Below are 12,983 nucleotides of genomic sequence, written 5' to 3'. Positions count from 1 at the left end.
TACCTGAAGGTAGGGAAACACATCCCCCAGTCTGAGTTGGTATCTCTCCTTTAAGTCCCCAAAGCTAAGTATCTGCCCTTTCTCCACAGATTGTCCAAAACAGCTCAACCTGTTTTTCTCCCACAGTCTTTCCTTGGCTGAAAGTCTGCTGTATATCATACTGGAGAAAAGGATTACCTCCTCTCCCTTAGCAGCTTCTCATACTCTCAACCAAATGGACATAGTCATTTGTGTAAATAGGTTCCTTAGCCCCCCTGATTACCTTCCAAGAAATCAACACCCAAGGTAGATAGAACAGATGCACAATCTTTGGACTCTCTAGGCCCCTGTTCTACTAGAAGTTTAAGTTTCAAGTTTAATCAAGACTTTCTATTTCACCCATCAAGCAAGTTTCTGAGTGGCTTACAGACAAATCATAAAAGGGAAGAAAAAAGGGCCCTAAGCTGTGCAGCCCAATTATATTTTTCCAGGTTAGTATTACGTTCCGCCTCCTCTCAGGGAGAAAAAGGACCTCTCTTTATATCCATGACCCCCTCAACCCCCCACCGATGAACCTGAACATTTTTCTAAGCCAGCTCTTAAACACCATGGCTGGAATATCAATATGAAGGGCCTGGAAGATATACAACAGTTTGGGTAATACCATCATCTATTACTTTCATCTTGCCCACCCAAAACAAAAAATAAACATTCATTTTCCTCAGCACTCCAGGTCCGTATTAATAATAGCTATTTAAGGGCTCAAGTTCTATTTATAAAAGCATCAACAATTTAACCCCCCCCCCCCCCCCCCCTCAGAATTACTCTACAAGTTTTATGGAGACGGTGACACAGCAGAAAGGAAATTCTCTTCAAAGATCTGACCCTCTCCTCAGATACTAATGTTTAATATCTCTGTCCAACAGGATAGCTTTGAAGCACAATAATCTACCACGTTGCTATCTGTTGCTAAAGTGCTGCCAGCCCTTTTTCTGGGTCCGTGATGGTGACTAAATCTCATCTGCTAATAATTATATTTTCAGTTTGGTCCCCCTATATCTTTATACTTCCTGATCTGTTGAGCCTGTGCCTCAATGACTAGGGCAAACGTTGCTGATAAAAAACATAAGGCATTTAAATCCTAATAAATGCCATTAAATGCTATCAACCAACCCTTCTACATTGCCCTGGACCTGGTGAAAGTCTTGCAATGTGTATTAGTACATAAGTGCATAAGTAATGCCACACTGGGAAAAGACCAAGGGTCCATCGAGCCCAGCATCCTGTCCACGACAGCGGCCAATCCAGGCCAAGGGCACCTGGCAAGCTTCCCAAACGTACAAACATTCTATACATGTTATTCCTGGAATTGTGGATTTTTCCCAAGTCCATCTAGTAGTGGTTTATGGACTTGTCCATTAGGAAACCGTCTAACCCCTTTTTAAACTCTGTCAAGCTAACCGCCTTCACCACGTTCTCCGGCAACGAATTTCAGAGTTTAATTATGCGTTGGGTGAAGAAAATCTTTCTCCGATTTGTTTTAAATTTACTACACTGTAGTTTCATCGCATGCCCCCTAGTCCTAGTATTTTTGGAAAGCGTGAACAGACGCTTCACATCCACCTGTTCCACTCCACTCATTATTTTATATACCTCTATCATGTCTCCCCTCAGCCGTCTCTTCTCCAAGCTGAAAAGCCCTAGCCTCCTTAGTCTTTCTTCATAGGGAAGTCGTCCCATCCCCGCTATCATTTTAGTCGCCCTTTGCTGCACCTTTTCCAATTCTAATATATCTTTCTTGAGATGCAGCAACCAGAATTGAACACAATACTCAAGGTGCGGTCACACCATGGAGCAATACAACGGCATTATAACATCCTCACACCTGTTTTCCATACCTTTCCTAATAATACCCAACATTCTATTCGCTTTCCTAGCCGCAGCAGCACACTGAGCAGAAGGTTTCAGTGTATTATTGACGACGACACCCAGATCCCTTTCTTGGTCCGTAACTCTTAACATGGAACCTTGCATGACGTAGCTATAATTCGGATTCTTTTTTCCCACATGCATCACCTTGCACTTGCTCACATTAAACGTCATCTGCAATTTAGCCGCCCAGTCTCCCAGTCTCGTAAGGTCCTTCTGTAATTTTTCACAATCCTGTCGCGAGTTAACGACTTTGAATAACTGTGTCATCAGCAAATTTAATTACCTCGCTAGTTACTCCCATCTCTAAATCATTTATAAATATATTAAAAAGCAGCGGTCCTAGCACAGACCCCTGAGGAACCCCACTAACTACCCTTCTCCATTGTGAATACTGCCCATTTAACCCCACTCTCTGTTTCCTATCCTTCAACCAGTTTTAAATCCACAATAGGCCATTTCCTCCTATCCCATGACCCTCCAATTTCCTCTGTAGCCTTTCATGAGGTACCTTGTCAAACGCCTTTTGAAAATCCAGATACACAATGGGGCTCATTTTCAAAGCACTTAGCCTTACAAAGTTCCATAGTAACGTATGGAACTTTGTAAGGCTAAGAGCTTTGAAAATACGCCTCAATATCAACCGGTTCCCCTTTGTCCGCATGTTTGTTTACTCCTTCAAAGAATTTAAGAAAATTGGTCAGGCAAGATTTCCCCACACAAAAGCCGTGCTGACTTGGTCTCAGTAATCCATGTCCTTGGATATGCTCTGTAATTTTGTTTTTGATAATAGCCTCTACCATTTTCCCTGGCACAGACGTCAGACTCACTGGTCTATAATTTCCCAGATCTCCCCTGGAGCCTTTTTTAAAAATCGGTGTTACATTGGCCACCCTCCAATCTTCCGGTACCACGCTCGATTTTAAGGATAAATTGCATATCACTAACAGTAGCTCTGAAAGCTCATTTTTCAGTTCTAAGCTAATTTTTCAGAGGAATACCATAGACAATCTTTCCGAATGCTGGTCCAATCAACTATATTATCACAACTAGACTACTGCGATGCAGCATACGTAGGGTACAAGGAAAACACACTAAAATTGCTGCAAACAGTCCAAAACATGGCAGCAAGACTGATTTTCAAAAAAAAAAAAAAATCGAAATATGAAAGAGCAACCCCACTGCTTGAAACACTACATTGGCTACCAGTCAAGGCAAGAATATTTTTTCAAAGTGAGCACCCTAATTTTCAAGATACTATTCGGAATGGCACCCGAATATATGCTTAACATGATTGAACTACCCTCAAGGAATGCCAGCTCAGAAAACAGAAACTACCTACTCCTACATCTACCCAACTGCAAAAACACCATCTACAAAACTATCTACACAGCAGGATTTAGTTACCTGGGTTCCAAATGGTTAAACTCGATACCAAAAACCATAAGAAGCATCACAAATCTCCTCCAATTCAGAAAAGAAAAGCTACCTCTTCAAACAATTCTACAGCTAATCACAAAGATATCGTCATCTTCCTTTCAAATCTACCTCTTCAAAAACCATACAAATAAATATCACCAAAACTCTACAACTGAACACAAAAGCTACCACTACGGTTTCCACTTCAAATCTATCTCTTCAAAAACTCTATAACCACATGAACTATAGATGACCTCTCAACATTGCACAACACTATTGTAACTGCACCAAAATGTAAATTGTAAGCCACTTTGAACCAAAACTTGTTTTTGGATAATAGTGAGATACAAGAATGCATAAATAAATAAAATACCCAATGGCCTCACTACCATTCATTTTAATATAGTCTGTGCTCATGTCTACCACACATGTTAACTACCGCAGTGAACCCCTTTCTGCATCATTCAGCCAGCAACACTCATTAACTACCTGCTTCTGTCCACACTAGCTTACAGCATGTGACCCTTATTTATTTTTGCTCTTTTCCTTTTCTTTCCCGTTTGGATTATGTATAAATATAGAAAAAATATTTTCCAGAGACAGGAAATGATAGAACTAGAGGACATGAATTGAGGTTGCACGGTAGTAGATTTAGGAGTAACGTCAGGAAACCCTTTTTCATGGAGAAAGTGGTCAATGCTTGGAACGTCCTCCCTAGGAAGGTGGTGGAGATAAACAGTGATGGACTTCAAAAAAGCAAGGGATAAACACAGAGGATCCCTAGTTAGAAAATGGATGGTATAAAAAAAAAACTTAAATGACTGCATGTATGTTGATGCGCTGAGTGGTGATCAGACGGTGACTCCAGCTGTGAGGAACTAAGGCCAATCCCTGGAGGACTTCTATGATCTGTATCCCGAAAATGGCAAGGAAAGATCAGGATTTGAATTGAATTTTTGGTTCGATCACAAATTGATATGAGTGTGAGTGCAAGTAGGTGACTGTAGATAATGACCTCCAAGGTCTATCCAGTCTGCCCATGTTACCATGTATTTCTATTTTTTTGTATTTATGCAAATAATAATAATGCAAAACACTCAGATGTATTTGCGATGGACAGTATATCATCAAGTACTTAATCAACTTGAAAACTTGAGCATAAGAGAAAAACACAGCCCTAACACAAGTTCCAAGAGGGAGATCTTGGAGCAATCCAGGGTTTCTGATGTAATACGGGAGCTGCAGCATTGACTCCCAAAATGTGGAATCAGGAATTACAAGTAGCAGACTGCTTTTGGATGGATTGGCCCAAAAGTCTCCCTCCAGGAACTGGATAACTTGGCAGCTCTGCTCATACTATATAAACAATAGCCTGTTTCCCACCTATTGTACCTGAACATAGTTTGCCCAAGCTTCAAATGAAAAGCTGCCAATTAAACTCAAAAGAATTCCAGCTGCTACCCAATCTGCTCCAGTGTCACAATGTGGCCTGCTATGGTGCTGACTAACATACACATAGCACAGATCTTACCCACCCCCTTAAGCAGCAAGTAGCAAGCTAGCAGCTCTGAGCTCTACAGCAGAGCATCAGCTATCTAGAAAGACATACATTGCAGATGTCTACACACCATACATCATCAAATGTAGTACTATTACCCACCATTTTGCACATATACAAATAAGAAACCAAATTTTAATTCCTATATGAGCCATAATTAACACCTTTTCCCAACTTGTTAGAGACAGATGCGCTCAGTTCACTGCTCAGTAAGAACCATCCCTTAGTCATCCTCTCAACTGTATAACAATTAGAAAGCATATAACATGCAGAGCAGTACACAAAGGACAGACACCGCTACCTTTCTCTAACACTGCACCTGCAACACTAAAGCACACTTTCATGGCAAGAAGGGGAAAGTCTGACAGGGCTTTGAGCTCCTCAGCACTGGCAGAAAGGGGCTGAAGTGTCCTCTCCAGCCCAGGCAGAAAGTAAAACTCTCAGGCCTTCAACTTCCTCAAGCAGCCCCACAAGGCAAGATCCGCTAAGACTTGGCAGGAAGGGCCAGCGCTGTACTGTTATTTTATTTCATTTCTCTGGTTTTATATAAAAGGAAACCTCCAAGATTGTAGCCCAGGAAACAGCTAAATATTTGGAGGCTGCTGCACATAACACCCTCCATATTAGATTCCTCCATATTATTAACCTAACTTGACCCCTATTCCCCAGGGTTTGCTAGCCCTACTCACCGCCACTCCCAGACTCAGGTGTCTGAAAGCCTGCTCACCCCCAGGATCGAGGGTTTGACAGCCCTGTTCCTCCCCAGGCTCAAGGGTTTGACAGCGCTGTTCCTCTTCCCACACCCTCCCCCAAACTCAGGGGGTTTGACAGCCCACCTCCTCCCCCACTCCTCCCCAAGCTAAGTGTTATGACAGACCAGCTCCTTCCCCCTACTTCCCCCAGGCTCAAGGGTTTGACAGCTCTGCTTCTCCCCCCACTCCCTCCCACTTCATAGGTTTGATAGCCCAGCTCCTCTCCCCCCTCCAAGCTCAGGGGTTTGACAGCCCAGATTCTCACTCCCATTCTCCCCCACCATGCTCAGGGGTTTAAGCACCTAGCTTCTCACCACCCCCCCCCCCCCAGCTCAAGGGTTTGACAGTTCTTCTCTTCCCCCCAGTCCCCCTCCCAGCTCAGGGGTTTGACAGTCCAGATCCTCCCTCCCATAACCCCCCACCAAGCTCAGGGGTTTAACAGCCTAGCTCCTCCCCCCCCCCCAGGCTCAAGGATTTGACAGTTCTGCTCTTCCCCCCCAGCCCCCCCCCAGCCCGTGGGTTTGACAGCCTATATCCTCTCCCCCCCTCCAAGCTCAGGAGTTTTACAGCCCAGATCCACCCCCCCAGGCTTAAGAATTTAACAGTCCTGCTTTTCCCCCTCCGCACTTCCCCTAGGCTCAAGAATTTGACATCCCTATTCCGCCCCCCCCCCCCCCACACTCCCCTCCAGGCTCAAGTGTTTGACAGCCCTTCTCCTCCCCCCAGCTCATGGGTTTGACAGTCGTGCTCTTCCCCCAGGGGTTTAAAGCCCAGCTCTCCCCCCCCCCATTCCCCCTCCAGGCTCAAATGTTTGACAGCCCTTCTCCTCCCCCCCCCCCCAGCTCATGGGTTTGACAGCCCATCTCCTCTCCCCTCCCTCCAAGCTCAGGAGTTTGACAGTCCAGATCATCCCTCCCCCCAGGGGTTTACAGCCCAGCTCTCCCCCCCCCCCCCCCCCCCCACCACAATCCCCCTCCAGGCTCAAGTGTTTGACAGCCCTTCTCCTCCCCCCAGTCCATGGGTTTGACAGCCCAGCTCCTCTCCCCTCCCTACAAGCTCAGGAGTTTGAGAATCCAGATCCTCCCCCCCCCCCCCAGGAAGGGTTTGACAGCCCTTCCCCCAGGGGTTTACAGCCCAGCTCTCCCCCCTCTAGGCTCAAGGGTTTGACAGTCCTGCCCCCCCCCCCCCCCCCCGCAGCTCATGGGTTTGACAGTCCTGCCCCCCCCCCCCCCAGCCCGAACCCGGTCTCATCATCCTCAGCGCAGCGAAAGTGCATTTAGTCCCAGAAACCAGAGCACGAAGAGAAGCGGGAGGTGGTACCTGGCGGCGCCGCTCACTGCTTGTTCCCCGCCGTCCGTCGCTCGCTCTGTCCCGGATCCCTCAGCCCCATCGCCCTCCGCTCTGCTGCACCGTGACACAAACTCTGTGGGGGGGCGCCGCGCCGCTTCTGCTAATATAAAGCGCTGGGGCCGCTGGGAAAGAGAGTGCGCCGCTGCCCCCGCCTCCGTCAGCCTGCATTAGAGGCCGAGGCTCTACGACTACAACTCCCAGCAGCCCCCGTGCCCGTCCTGGGGCTGAGAGACAGTTAACTGTGAGAAGCGGTGCCGCAGCCCGAGGCTTTTCCCAGGCTCTGATTGGTTAAGCTCGCGAGCACGTGTCAGAAATAACAGACCCGGCCGGGTGAAATCGACGAAGCCTGGCTGTAGGAGCAGTGTGTGCAGGTGGTTCCGCTCGTCTCTGCAAGGTTTCCGCAGCTGTCCAGGTGCACATAAAGGGTGCAAAGGAGGCAGCGCAGGACGGGAAGCGGCGATCACATGCATCACGTTCCGCTTCGGGCGATGTGTCGGTGGAAATCTGCCTCCACCTATCGTTTATTTGTAGAGCCCCGTAAAAGACATTCCGTGCTCAGCAGTCAAGAGAAAGAATGCATCGCTTCCTGCACAGCTGCAATTGTACGCTTTGTTACTCGTATTTATTATTTCATTGTGCACTGCCTACAACTGCGGATAGTTGTTGTCTATAATAAAAGTAAACACACGAAAGACAGACAAACAGAAGTCTACTTTGTTTTGAATCTAGACTAACAGAACGCTGAGAGGTCAGTGTGGTAAAAGCCATGAAAACATGGATCTTTTAGTGAAATTTAGATATTGGATATAAACATGCCAAAAAACTAACTTTGCAAGAAATTTATTGTACATTCCTATAACTGGCAGTGTATGAAAAATCTTTCAATAGACTTTGTCTCCAGACTCCTACCCAGATCAAGATTTGAAGAACACTAATAGCTTCAATCAGTGACTCCCTGATCCTGAACCCCAACTTGGGCTACAAATGTTAAGCAAAAGGCTTAGTCTGAATCCCAGCCCTTTCAGGGACCAGGGGCACAACCCAGTCTGGTTTTCAGGGTATCCACCATGAATATGCATATCCTGAGGACTGATCTAGCATGACTTGGTTGAGGGGCTGATACTGCCATTGCAGAACAGAGCATGAAAAGACATTGGGGCTTTCTAAACCCTGCAGCCTGTGAAACATGTTTGTGTCACCTGTTTCAGCAGGTGGTAGGTTTGCTGACGGTGCTCCTGTCCCTGGCCTGGCTCCCTGCTCTGCTGGCTGCGGCCACACAGAATGGTCAAGACTAACAGCTGCACCCAGGTCAAAGTCTCAGGACCGTACCTGGTAGCGCTCAGAGCTTAGCGCTGCAGCTCCCAGTCACACTCCTTTTGTGTCTCTGAGTAAGGCTTTGGCTTGGTCCCAAGGTATCTCGCCTGAGGGGTGTGGGTTCCCACCCCCCCCCCACCCTTCTTGGCCATTCACCATTTTGGATGTGTCCCCCATGGGCTCCCTCTGCAGCTCCCAGGTAAAATTCCCCCCAGATGGCCCTGGGCAGCTGTTTTCCCTGTTTTAGAAAATAAGGTTTGTTTGGGGGTTGTCTTGCTCCTGTCACTTTAAGAAGAAGAAAAAAAAAGCAGAGCAACCCTGAACTGGGAAATCCTCTAACTGTGGTTGAGGGATTTCCTTAATTGCACCCCCAGAGAACCCAGAATGAAGCAGCATCCTGTTCCGCAGGTTTGGGCAGCATGTCAGACCCACACCTGCCTGACAAGTGGCCTGGGATGCCCTCCAGGAAGCGCTACTCTGTGTGCAGGAATCGGCAGCTCAGCACAGCTGCTGGTTCTGTCTGCATACAGTGCGATGGGCCGTTTTCATCTTTGGAAATGGGTCGGGGGGCCTCCGGACTTGGGTCTTCCCAGCCCCTGCCAAGGCATCAGGAGCCACGGTCCCAATTTCTGTGGGAACGTCAGCCATTTTGTCTCCCTTGGGGATTTCATCTCCTACTTCTCAGCAGCAGGAACCTGTCCCTTCTAAATTGGGGCTCAGAGTAGTGGGGGGCCTACATCCCTTACCTCCCTCAGGTCCATTTGGAGGGGGGGCCTCTGGACCTTTTTGGCTCCAGAGCTTGGCACAGTTGGTCCAGCAGCAGTTGTAGTCAGATGGGGGTCTCCCTCTCTGGCGGGGCCCCTGCTTGGGTTCTAAGTGGCGTAGGACTGAGGGAAGGATGCCTGAGGAGACAATTCCCATGGGGGAGGACTTCGAGGTCTTCTAGAGCCTCCACTGTCTTGGAAAGCTGAGGAGGAGTGGTTCCATGTGTTCATCTCTTCGGCTGCACACCCATTGAGGGGAATCCACTGCTGGAGGGATTTCCTGGCCTCTCTAAGCATTTTCCTCTGCATAGGGCTCTTATCCGCATGATTTATTTATTTATTTGTTACATTTGTATCCCACATTTTCCCACCTATTTGCAGGCTCAGTGTGGCTTACATAGTACCGTAAAGGCGTTCGCCAATTCCGGTATGAATACAGTAATGTGGTAGAATAAGGTTCGTGTGTACAGACACATTAGGGAATCGTAGAGAGAAAGAGAATCGTAGAGTGGAAGGGTTATTATATTTTGTTACATTTGTACCCCGCGCTTTCCCACTCATGGCAGGCTCAATGCGGCTTACATGGGGCAATGGAGAGTTAAGTAACTTGCCCAGAGTCACAAGGAGCTGCCTGTGCCTGAAGTGGGAATCGAACTCAGTTCCCCAGGACCAAAATCCACCACCCTAACCACTAGGCCACTCCTCCTCCTGAGTTGGGGAGTTTTCGAGGGGTCTGTGAAGAGGAGGAGGGTTATATTCAAAATGTATTTGTCAGTGCTCCAGTTTGTTTGTTATTTGCAATGCTGTATTGTGGATTTCACTGCTGCGCAATATGCCTTTATTTTTGCTTATGATGACAATAAAGATATTTCTACATAAAAACAATAGCAAACACATATTACTGTCTATGTGGTGTTGTTTTTTTTTTTATTTTTTTTATTTTACAACTTTATTTGAAAGCTTCCCAATCTCAGACTGTATTTCCCAGATTCATACCCGGGCTAACCAACATTTATTAAAACTTAATGCAGCTAAGACTAAGCTTTTATATTTTGGGAATGATATGTCCAAGGTTCCATTTAATATCACGATTCACTCAGGAGAACATCTTTCTTTTTAAAAATCTTCTAAGGTGCTGGGGTTCATTCTTGACACCAAGTTATCAAAGGAACCATAAATAAACTGCTTGAGTAAGAAGGTATTCTTGAAGCTACATCAATTAAGAACAATTAGCTCAGCCTTTTTTCCAGAGTATTGTCGATCGATAGTGCAAGCAATTACATTATCACAACTTTGATTACTGCAATGCTCTGTATGCTGGCATAAGATTAGGTTTGGCCAGCAGAATACAGCTATTACAGAACACTGCAGCAAAAATTATTTTTGGCTGCTCTTGATTTTGATCATGTAACACCTCTGCTCAGAAAATTACATTGGTTGCCCATTGAATGCATGGGTGGAATTTAAAGTTGGCTGTGTTAATTTTAGAATATTACAAGGGAATTGTTCTCTTTTCTTCACGCAACTAATAGCTTACCCAACTTCCAGGACAAACTCGTTTTCATTCAACATTATTATTAGGCTTTCCATCAGCCAAAGGAGTCCATTATACAAAAAAATCTTTGACAGCTCATTTATGTACCATGCTAGTAAAATTTGGAACTCAATACTAGAGCAAATACGAACCATCTCAACATACTTATTATTCCGTAAAGCACTAAAAACATTTCTTTTTGAAAAATATCTGGGGCAGCAGCTCATAGTGGATTGCTGGGGGCCTCCTCAGTCTGATTTGATGGCATCGCACGCCATTGCAAAGGTGGAGCTCCGCTTCAGTCGATGGAGGGACCAGGCTTTTCAGGGGATAGATGCCATGGTTGCTTTATGTGTTCCCTCCATGGCATCTGGTGGGCTGAGTGTTGCACATCATCCTCATTTGGTCTTGCTGGTGGCCAGATTGAACCTGCAGAGCTTGGTACACAGATTTTCAGCACCTGCTGATAGGTGACCCTCTTCCTCTGCTCAGGGGTTGGGAGCTCCTTCAGCAGGGGCTGGTAGATGTGGAGGATCTGGATCCCTTTTAGTTTATAGTGTGGCCATTGAAAGGTGACACTTAGAGAAGAATGGGTTTTCTCCCACAATGATTGGTACCCTGCTGCTGTCCAGGAAGACCTCTAGGGTCTGGTGGGTTTTTGAGTCCTGTTGTAGATATTTATATAAGTGTTATGAATTCACAATGGTCCTGTTCGTGAGACCAGCAAAAGGAGAAATTATGTCTTACCTGATCATTTTCTTTTCTTTAGTCAACGTCACTGTTCTAAACCAGTGGGTGTTATCCCTTCCCACCAGCAGATGGAGGTAGAGAAAACTGAATTCCCCAGAATAGCTGGGGAGTTCCCCTATTTTTATATCCTTCTGCCCCCACAGAATGTCTAACTTGTCATTGCCAATCCTTAACAAAAGAACATAAGAATATCCATACTGGGTCAGACCAATGGTCCATCCAGCCCAGTATCCTGCTTCCAATAGCGGCCAATCCAGGTCACAAGTACCTGGCAGAAACCTAAATAGTAGCAAAACTCCATGCTACATTTCTTGGCTTGGAGCCATGCCCCTGAGCTCCATCTTAAAAGTTATAGACCCTAAATCTAGACACTCAGGTTAATTACATGGTTACCATTACCGTGGATATAGCACGGTAAACCTTGGTAAATCCGAAGTAACAGCCACACCCTGACTAGAATCACTGCGGATACGGGAACAACATTTTTTACTGCCCAGTGGGACTGATAAAAAGCCTTGTTCCCATGGTAACAAACCCTTTCCTCCATCCCTGTCTTCCTCCCCGCAAGCATCACATTTTCCTGCAGCTGGCAGCAATTCACACAGGCCAGCTCTGTGTTCTTCTTCCTGCTGCGTCCCGCCCTCTCTACTGCAACTTCCTGTTTAGCATCAAAACATGAAGTTGCGGTAGAGAGAGCAAGATGCGGCAGAAGGAAGGCCATGGAATTGGCCTGTGACTGTGAATTGCTGCAGGAAAATATGTGTTTCTGGGCTTCCTGTTATTTTTGTGTTTCTTCAAAGTACATGAAGAAGGGCTGGGGTGTCCTGCAAGAGAGAGGAGAAAACTAATATTCACCTTAGCTGTTCACATTCACAATAAAAACAAGTTCCTTGGGTGGCCTGCCATGCCTCACTGTGCAACTATCACAGTACTATTCTACCGGGTCCTTCTGCTTGATGCACGGGATAGTTAATGCACAAGATCCACCAGGGACAGAGCTCACTGCGGGTCATTCTCTAACTCAGGTCTCTCTTAAACAGTGGCCGCAGCTCCATCCCATTCTCTCTGCAGATACCTCAGCTCCAAACAATCAAACCAGAGACCTTCTGCATGACAACATGCACATCACTAGGCTCTTTATTGATATGTATTGTTTCCCAGTCTTCAATAAGGGTGGTTGGATGGTGTCTGTTGGAATTTGTTGGGGTGGACACACTGACATGAAGACTCAAGTAGACATGGAGTCAGCACCACCCAGAACTCCAGACAGCTACAGCACCAAATGAGGTAGTGAACCACAGAATGTACATTTGTGCACCCCACCTACCCTGCCAAACAGCTGCAGGCAGTTGGAATAGCGAAAGAAAAAAGGTGAATAGTGGGAAAACAGGACTAGTGTGAGGTTGAAAGATATGGGCCGACAGCAAAAAATAACAATCTTTTGGGAAGGGGGAGAGACAGAGCTATTCAAGTTGGGCAGGGAGAGGTGTGGAGAGGGGGTAGGGGAGACAGGGCTATTCAGGGTGGGCAGGGAGAGGTGTGGAGAAGAAATGTCCAGGACTGAATAGCTAGGGTTGGGTTGGAATTTCAAAAGGTATAAGCTATTTCTTTCACACACTTTCTCTTCTAGGATA

At 46.3% G+C, this 12,983-nt stretch overlaps 1 protein-coding gene across 3 annotated transcripts in view; it reads right to left on the bottom strand.

The window, feature by feature from the left end:
- ITPR1 (inositol 1,4,5-trisphosphate receptor type 1) overlaps positions 1–7,043 on the bottom strand; it is a 337,019-nt gene extending 329,976 nt beyond the window's left edge. For all 3 annotated transcript variants that reach the window (XM_030206558.1, XM_030206560.1, XM_030206561.1), the window contains exon 1: positions 6,958–7,043. The gene's annotated coding sequence lies outside the window, so the exon portion shown is untranslated. The remainder of the gene's footprint in view (positions 1–6,957) is intronic.
- Between the last annotated feature and the right edge of the window lie 5,940 nt (positions 7,044–12,983).

Source organism: Microcaecilia unicolor, chromosome 6 (genome assembly GCF_901765095.1).
Source record: "Microcaecilia unicolor chromosome 6, aMicUni1.1, whole genome shotgun sequence".
Lineage (NCBI taxonomy): Eukaryota > Metazoa > Chordata > Amphibia > Gymnophiona > Siphonopidae > Microcaecilia > Microcaecilia unicolor.
The sequence above is the reverse complement of the archived record's forward strand: the minus strand, read 5'-3'. Positions and strand labels throughout refer to the sequence as shown.